Source organism: Lutjanus erythropterus, chromosome 6 (assembly GCF_056507025.1).
Source record: "Lutjanus erythropterus isolate fLutEry1 chromosome 6, fLutEry1.hap2, whole genome shotgun sequence".
Classification (NCBI taxonomy): Eukaryota; Metazoa; Chordata; class Actinopteri; order Lutjaniformes; family Lutjanidae; genus Lutjanus; species Lutjanus erythropterus.
Window position 1 is genome coordinate 21,180,150 of NC_139322.1, and position 9,693 is coordinate 21,189,842.

The window sequence follows — 9,693 nt, forward strand, 5'->3', positions numbered from 1 at the left end:
GGATCCTCGAGTCGACCTCTTGTGCAATGCCATTCCTTCCCAAGCTCATTGCCAAGTTTATCAAACACTTTTTGGTGTTTTTGCTCACTTTTTATGCAGTGCAATTTCAATGTATCAACATGGAGGTGATGCTGAGTTCAACCAAAGCATTGTTACATTGAAAGATAAAGTTGGGGTTATTGTCTATTTTTGTCCACAAGTTTCATGAAAAGACCAAAAGTGTGTAAGTTGTCTATCAGTACCTCTTAGTTGTTACTCATCAAGATGTAATTCTTCAAAAATACGTCACAAATGTATATTTTTAAAAGGCTAAACACATTAAAGAGAACTCTGCACACTTAGATCCATGCAGTATCACACTTAATTCTGAGATTTCAGTCAGTCGGTTAAAAGGCCAAACAGGAATACATTATGTGTTCATTGAGGACTGCATGATTTTTAGCCACAGATTTACATATGTAGAATTGACTCAAAATAAACTACAGTGCCTATATTCATTATAATGATGACATGTCAGCCATTGCCACAGTATGGCTCATTAATGTGTTTTTTTTTAATAGTTTCTGAAGCACACAAAGAACTTCATAAAAAAAGTGACAGTTACATTCTTATAATGTGTCGCAGCAGCAGTAGGAAATGTTTGGTAGCAGTGACTTCCTTCTGCATTCTTTTTCCCAGGAACTTCTTTAGTTTGTAACACTGTAAACATATATTACAATACAGTACTTTCATCAGTGGCCAATCTGCACTCCGAATGGGAAGCTTTGACAGGCTGGATGTGGCCCACTGACCTCTAACAGACCTTTGTCACAGCAGTCTTTTGTCATGAAATAGTAGGATAAACACAGATGATACCAATGATTCTAATTATGACAGCTCACTGGAAAGGCTCTGCTTCATTTAAAGGAACGGGGCCTTTATTAGGATCATTGGTAACACCTGTGTGTCCCTGCTGTGTCATATCAGTATGGCTACTGTGAAAAAGGTGTGTCGATGATCACTGGCCAACACACATAAGGCAGATTTTTCTGCCTGAACCGACTGTTTCATTAGCTACAGCCCTTAAGAATGCAACACTGTAAGTCATATTTTTAATTTTAATTTCTTAGTATCTAACAGCTCAAACAGACCATAATGTAATGGTTTCTGGTAAATGCTGAGCTACTTTTGGAACAAAAACATCTGCTGCTTAGACATCCAAGTCACTCTCAATGTCCTTCCTGTGCCTACTCTCATTTTCCGTAACTCATGAATACAGGACGGTGCTGGGAGTTACCAGCTGATATTGCAGGTCATTTTGTTCTCAAAGCAGGAACAGAAATGACAAAGCAGCATTGCTACAGAGATCTGTAAGGTCTGCAAGAGAACAAGCAATATTAGTGTCTATAAACATGGGTAAAAGTCATTGATTGCTTTGTGTGCCTTTAGAGCACCTCAGACATGATTCTATTGAGATTGCAGAGGGAGTGTCACAACACGTCTTCACAGACTGGGAGTGTTTTGACTGTTGGTTAGAGGTGTGGGGGGTCATGCCTAGAGGTCTGTGGGGGTGGTAATGGAGCTTTTCCTCAAGAGTGTGATCTCTAACAAGCGTACCGATCTTATTCTCCCTTCTATGCATTCCAAGTAAGTACAGTAATCACCCTGAGGGTTCTCACATGGCTTTCACCTGGTTGTAAAACTATTCAGATTAGTCAGCAGTGGAAACACCCTGGGATCTCCATGGTGTCATGAGGTTGTCGTAAAATAATTTTATAAATGTTGGGTATAAACAGAGTTTCCCTGTTCTGGCTGTTTCCTGCCCTGCGTGACCTATGATCACAGGTGCACAGTAACATATTGGCCATTACTTTTAACTCTCTAGTTGCCATGCCAGATGCTGTAGACAAAGACTACTACTACAAAGACAGTCTGTGGAGAAAAGCTCGGTCATGTATGTGAGACTCATACACTTCACAGTGGTAATGGAGCAGCTCAGTGTCAACATGCTGGAGACAGACACATTTCATGTTTCATTCCAACATAAGAAAACAGCTCATGTTTGTACCTGTGGATGTATATGGTGACCTGCTTTAACCCTTTAAAAGACTGTGGGGTTTCCAAGAAGTAAAGCCAAGCCAGCTGCTGCTTTGTTCCTCTCCCAGGTGTCTCTTTTAACTCACCCTTCACAACTGTCCTCTCTGCTCTGTATCACCTTATCCTCAACCCTCATGTCTAAAGGGCTCTCCACACCAAGAATAATTATAACAATAACTGTAATGATAATGATTTGAGCATCCACACTGGTGAACAATACCCAGTGTCCTCCAGCTGTGCCAGCAGCTTAGGAAAATGGATTGATGACCTGTGTGTTGTGCAGAGACAGAGAAAAAAGAAAACAATAAGGATATGGGTACACGAAATTCTTCAAAGACAAGAGAAGTTCTTGTCTCTCGTTTGAGAGCTGTCATCTCTTGACATTTTATTCATACTTTCATACAGTCTAGTCGAGTCAACATCAGTTTGATGGTGTTCTGGCTCTCAGTAAGGCCCAAATGAACTTCAAAGAACCCATCAGTACCAAAGACTGTTTGGCAGTAACTCTCGGGTAAAATTACTTTTTTTATGTGTAATTTGCAGCCTTAATTTGCTCCACATCCTCTTACCTACATGACAGAATAGTTTTGTGAGGTATAGTCATAGGTAGGTTTAGAAAAAGATCACAGCTGGGGTTAAATTAAGTACACTATATAATGGAAGTGATGTCACTCACACGGTGGAAGTGACATGACGGAAGACATATACATAACAAAATTCAAGTAACTTAAAACTTTGAATAACTCAGCATTTAGCTCTTGTTTCACAGGACTAGGACTCATAAAAGCCCTGTCATTGTTTGACCCATCCATCCACCCCACCTCCTCCATTTACACCCCTTATACTTGCACATTTGACCTACATCCACATTTTTCTTATGACAGGCTGTTATATGACATTTTAAGTGTAATAAGTAAGTTTTACACAACAATGTTTTATGAATTTTGTTTCTATCTATCAATATTGTTTGCCATTGTCGTCAAAATTGTTGTGGTGTGAACTGCCATCCACTTGAGTTAGAATGTTTTTTTAAAATGACATATTTCTAGTTATTGCTATAATTATTTATCTTAGTGTGAACAGCTCTTCAGTCCAGTATTGTGTCTGTCCTCTCTACTCTCATCTTATTTGCGTTTTGATTCCATGTGATAATATTTAGTACCCATCTTTTTGTTGCTTCCAGCAAGTCTCTGTAATCTTCTATTTTGGGTTTCAGTGTGGGTTGGGTTTCAATAACTGCATGAAGATAAAAATATGATTCGATCAGTGGTGGCACCAAGCTGCTAACCTTTGAAATGGGTGTGCTCAAGGCTGGCACAATGCTGCCATAACTATGTCATAAAATTTTCCAATAAATTAGTTTCAATGAAGCTGTCAAATGTAGTATTGTTACCAAACACTGAAAAGATTTCCACATTGTTATTGCATTTGACAGTGTAATTATATCTTTGTGAATCTTTACAACTTGAGGTCAATGAAATTATTCATGAGACTGTTATTACTGGTTTTCACAGTGTACTAGCTATTATATAAGACCTGCCATGTCATGTTAATGACAGGGTATAGCCCTGTGATAAATCTTATCATTAAAGTTATCAGTTAAGTAACATATTAATCAAATCTCACATAATCAAAACAGTCATAAACATTCAGGCAGTTTTCTTGTTCAGTTTTTATGACAGTCAAATACCAGCCTTACACACACTTCTTTAAATCAATTGCTGCCACGCACCTTGGTAACCAGGAAGCATTAACAACCCTCAATTGAATCCCAATTTTACACCTGCACAGTCATCTGGCAGCAGAGACTGATTAGTATGTAAGAGACAACGCCTATTATGTGCACACAGCTACTGAAATACAATATAAGCAGTCGTAGAAAATGAGAGACAACAAAAGACAAAGCTTGATGAGAAAGCAAAGTACTTCATGCCAATGTACAAATCCTTTTTCAGACATGGCATGATTAATGTTGATGTCTTGATCAGTCTGTTGAAGCGATGGCTTTTTGTCATTCAGGTATGTGCTTTTTAAATAAATATGCCTTGCAGCTTTATTTAAATGTGACAGAATATTTACGGCAGCACCAAGTGCTCATGAGATATTTAGCAGCTGCTGCACAAGTGGAAGCAGTATCACCGGTGTAAAGAAATAGTGAGTTGAAAAGTTTAATTGAGGAAGAAACAGGAGTGTATTCACTCTTCTTTTTGCTCTGTTTTTGGTCTCCACCAACTGAAGGAGATATCTGGCTCTGTAGCTGCTAAATTCTCTGTTATGTTCAGGGTTTCTTTCAAGCTCGGCAGCCCACCAGACCTAAGTGGACTCCCCACCTGATCAAAATATCAGGGAAAACATATCCATATGTTTTTCTGAAACCCTGAAGTTGACAAGCTACTCGCTAACTGTCCTGCAACAATCAGTGTGGAAAATCTGGCGAGATATGTTGTGACATGAATAAGGATATCTTAATCTTAATCTTAATAGTTTTGATTGGTTGTCACATGTTTGTATCTTGATTTTCTTGGCAACAGCACAAAGGAACAGGTACCTGCTTGTGATTGCAGTCATTAAGTTACATGGTGTTAACGACCACAAATATGGAGTACAAGTGAATGGGAAAAAATTCTCTGACAAATTGAGAGGAAATAATTATCAGTGTAGTGTAATGTGAGGACATCAGAGGACATGATCTGACATGTCCTGAGGTAGACAGTGAGTCAAAAAAGTTTCACATTTTGGAGAAAACTGGTGGCTTTTGAGACCATGCCTCATATCTGTGGAATTCATGTACAGTGAAAAGGGGGAAATTATGTCTGGGAAAAAAAAAACTGAGATCAGGGGAGTTTGTGGGAAGAACTGATGGAAATTGGATTTTGTCAAAAATTGTGAGTAAGGTTTAACGTCCTGCATGATTGCTGCTGGAAAATTGACCACAAAATAGGTTTTGATATGTGGGTGAGGACACAAGCCAAGTGATTTCCTGCTCATAGCTGGTTCCATTTTTTGGCATTTATGTACTGTATGCAGCTCCACGCATCCTGGGTTTACTCCCAGATTTATGTGACTTTGTAAAAACTACTACTGGCTCCCGTCTGTGTTTGCTTTTATCAGGATATATGGGCAATATACTGAATGCACTTTAGACGGATATCCAACCTCGACAGTGTGTTTTGAGGCAGACATCTAAGCTGACATGTATAGGAGTTGTGAGTGGTGAAGCAACAGACCCCGAGGCCAGGGCTCCATTACAGGACACAATGCCCTCTGTGTGTGAGAAACAGCCAGCCGCTAAAAAACTTTGCTGTTATTTGGACACTGGCAACCATGAATCTATAGCGACAGAATGAGCATATTGCTGACAAATTGTCTGGATTTTCCTTTTCAAACACTGAAATCTCCAACATGCATTTTCTTATTTCATCTATGTTTTCAAAGAAAAAATTAAAGCAATAAAAAGACAGATTGGTTCTCGGTGCCCCACTTTCATTTTAAAATGCATATGTTTTGTTACGTTTTCACTTAGTGTTCACACTGCTTCGGCAATTTACAACACCTAAAATGGATATGTTTGGAATTGCCGCTGGCCCCTTTTCCGTTTTAAAACTCTGGGGTCGCGTTTCAGTCACACCCCCATGTGCGCTTTCTGATTGTCTCTCATCAGCCTTACAGACGCTGTGAGACTGACTGTTGCTTCCAGTCCAGTTCAGCTCCACCTATTTCATAATTGATCTTCATCTGCCTTTTCATCTGTGCTTCAAGTACACCATAGTGGACTTTGCTTTTTGTTTGCTTTGCTTTCTGTTGACTCGACTTTGTCAGTCAGGTCAACAGCTATGGCAGCCAGTGAGCATTATGTAACACTACCATTGCTGGTATTTTAGCAAGCAGAGGCATTCATCCATTCTATGGTGAAGGTGAACAACTGACCAACAAACGATCTACAGTTCTACATAACATTTGGATTTACTGAGTCTGATTTCAGCAGTTTTGAGCTGCTGACAGAAACCACCACAACAAGTCCAACAGTTAACAGCTACCTAAAAAATAGCATGCTTCTTGTATTAACTCAATGACAAGGGAAGACGCCAAAAAAACATTAATGCATCTGCACTATCCCACCAATTTGTTTCAGCCATGAATGTGTGTGTGTGCAAAGGTTTGAAAGTTTGCTACTATATGTTAGCTGCTGGCTTTGGTTAGCCTGCTGTGAGCGTGTCCAGCCTCTGTTAGATACGAACTGACACTGAAAATAAAATGATTGAAAAGAAAGACAATGCCACTGACAATGTTTAAATAAAAATGGAATCATCCAGGAGGACAATGTGAAGAGCAGTCATGTTTCCCTGCCTAATCATATTTGTCCTGTTATCCACTACACTGTTAACACCTGCATGCAAATGCCAAGTGTACATGAATGGTCGAATGAAATGCATTTTCAGGTGTCTTAGTATGGATGGAGATTATTCCTGAAGTGGTGCCAAAATGCTCACCTGGACAGAAATCATTTTTGTTTTAAAACAGTGTTTGAAATGTAGGAGTGTGGATGTAGCCTTAAATCTTGAGGAAACAAGACAGCAGGAGTTAAGATGATAAGACAGTATGAGAGAGGTTTTAATTTATATTACAGTACAAAATACATGAATATTAAACTTACAAATTAGTGACTATCATGGTCATATGACATAACAAGGAGCCCATATCAGAGTGCAGCTGTGGGACGAATGCACAACAGCACAATGACGTTAAAACTTGCTCTCATCCCTTAACTCTGGCAGAGACCCAGATGCAAAATTAACACAAGATGTTGGTAGATTCAACATTTTGCCAAAATCTCTGGGAACGGGTTTCAGTAGCAGCGGGGCATGTCACAGAAACAATGGTGAGAGAGGCTAAAGGTTAATACACTTACTTACCGAGCACACAGAACCACAGTAACAGACACAGGCGCACATAAACACACACAGGGACTTTGGGTTTAATGAAGTGCTCGGTTTCCACTGAGAGGAGATTAGGGTTCGAGGGCAAACTGTGGGAACAACTGGAAAACTATTCAGCTTGTGAAAAAAACTCTGAATATTATGTGAGCAAATGATGTACGGAGTGTTTTTGTTTTTCTATAGGTTCAGGTGCTGCCGCTGCTCTGAATCCATCTTTACATACTGTACATGGCGCGTCTGAATGTGAGCCAGGCTGTTTGCTAGCCTGTGTACACCGCGTGGTGGGACAATAGCGGGATTCTGCCAAGCGAGGCCGTGGGAGGAAGGGGACAGAAGAGTCAATGAGTGAAGAGGCTTCTGGGATGCGTCAGCGCAAGGCCATGATGAGGGTGTAGGAGGACGAGCCCTCTAACTCAACAATGCGCGGAGGAACAGCCATTCAGTCGCCTCGCAGGAAGACACACGCACACACGCATACAACCATAGGCGCACACAGTCAACAAAGGTGCAGGTGAAATTAAGCCATTCATCCACCTTCCCTGTGACATATGGATAACTGGGCCAGTAAGCCTTGATCAGTGACTGATTCTGTGGCATACGTTTTCACTGGCTATTGAGGAAAAAAAAAGAGTGAAAGCTATGGGAAATGTTAGAGAAGAGATGTGTCATTCATTACTGAGGAGAGTCTGACCAATGCCAATGTAAAAAAAGAGAATGCCTCATGTATGATCTTATAATGCCCATTGAGTAGTGAGTAAGAGTAATGTCAGAGGTCAGATTCATCAGGGTAATGAAGGAGCTTTATAATGGTTACAATGTGTGCTTGGACATTCATTCTGCAGCAACATTTTGCTAAAATGTGTCATCTACTGTACCTGATAATTTAGTGCATAGTGTGGAAATTAAAAGGGAGCTTACGTGACCACGCTGGAAACCAATTAATATTTGCAACTTTTGAATAATGTTTTCATTTTAGGGACAAAATAAAAGAAAGTGACCAGTGTTTTATGACCATGACATATATGACAAGGTGTAGTGAAAGTCATATACAATTATATAAGTCTCTACCAAAAAGTATCAGTTTAATTTTATTCCCATTCCACTTGGTTCACTCAAACTACAAAAAAAACCAAACACAATTTATTTTACTGGTTTCATATAAAACTAAGAACTCCTTTTCCAGTGTGAAATAGTTAGTGTGTAAACATTTTACCAGTGTGTGCGGGTTATTTTCAAAATGTAATGTATTACCTTACTCTAGTAACTGTTAGAGATTTACCAATTCCAAAATCTGAACTGATCTGATGCCACTGTGTTAAAGTTGACGTTTATATATTTAAAAAAATAAATGGAAAACAAACAAACAAACAAAAAACCCAAATACATACAGATTAATTAATGGCATAGAACATGACCTTGCCATCCTGAGGGAAAAAATGGCACTGGATGCTGCTGGGAAGTAGCAGGGTCCTATTTAAGAATCATTAGCCTTAATTGCACAGTATCAGATTGGTGCATAGACTCTCGTAATCACCAATACCTGTTACTGCTACTGACTTCCTGTACATTTCCTCGCTGTGTCTCCATGCAGGCTCATGTCAGCATTTGACAATATGCATGTAAACGTGAGGTTGATGCCAAATAAAAAGGCACTGTATAAATATATTTATTTATGTACTGCATTTTGCAACCTAGCCGGAGCAGAGTTTGCTGCTCTCTGGCACACTGATCCGTTTTGTAATGTAGATGACATATTTCCACATTATGCCAATCCTTGACTGAGTAGTTTAAGTAGCAGTAGGTTCCAAAATTCAGATGTCACTTTTTGTTAGTCTCTGGTGACATTACAAACATAAACCACATGGCGGTTTATGCTTGTAATGTCATTTTTGTGCTGATCTAGTGTTTTAACCATTAGTTAGAGGGCTGTTACATTTAGCATATACCATCTGTATTTTGTGTCATTCACCTTAAGGGCCTCCCACTTTTGAAATTAATCTAATGTAAAGAAAGTATTAGTAATAGCATTACTAAAATTCCATTAGGAATGCATTATATTCCTTAGGTACTGTTATATTACTGTTACTTTTAAATGTAAATTTTCAACACTTTCAGCAACCCAGAGACCCTAAATTTCTTTTTTTTTCTTTTTTTTTCATATTTTGGCTGAACTGACCCTTTAAGTTGCTTTAAGATGACTGACGATCTCAAGAAACACGCAGACACATGACGCTCAAGTTCAGAGAAGTATGACATCATTCACGGGATGATTGAGATGAATGGGTTTGTGTGCTTCAACACAAGCATATCTGTCTGTCTCAGCAGGCCCGCGTGTCCCTGAACAGCATCGCTGTGCCAGCGGGAAACCTGTCCAACCACTTCCCTCAGATATAATTGAGATACATATTGAGCGTGGCTAAGGATTAGCCTGCTGTTAAGTGCTTGGAAGAAAACAGTCGGGGTATTTTGATTTGGATGTGAATCTTATGCTGGTGCACTGCATTGGTGCCCTACGGCTGCATATTGGAAAAGAATTAACAAACTGATTGTTATGAGCTGTGCAAATAATGACAGTGGTGTAGTGTTGTGCAGAATGTATGTTGATAGTTATGTACAGTGTGGTAGTGTCAGCACAAGAGTTCAAGTCTTTGCAGGCATTTACTGGAATTTATAGAGCAGT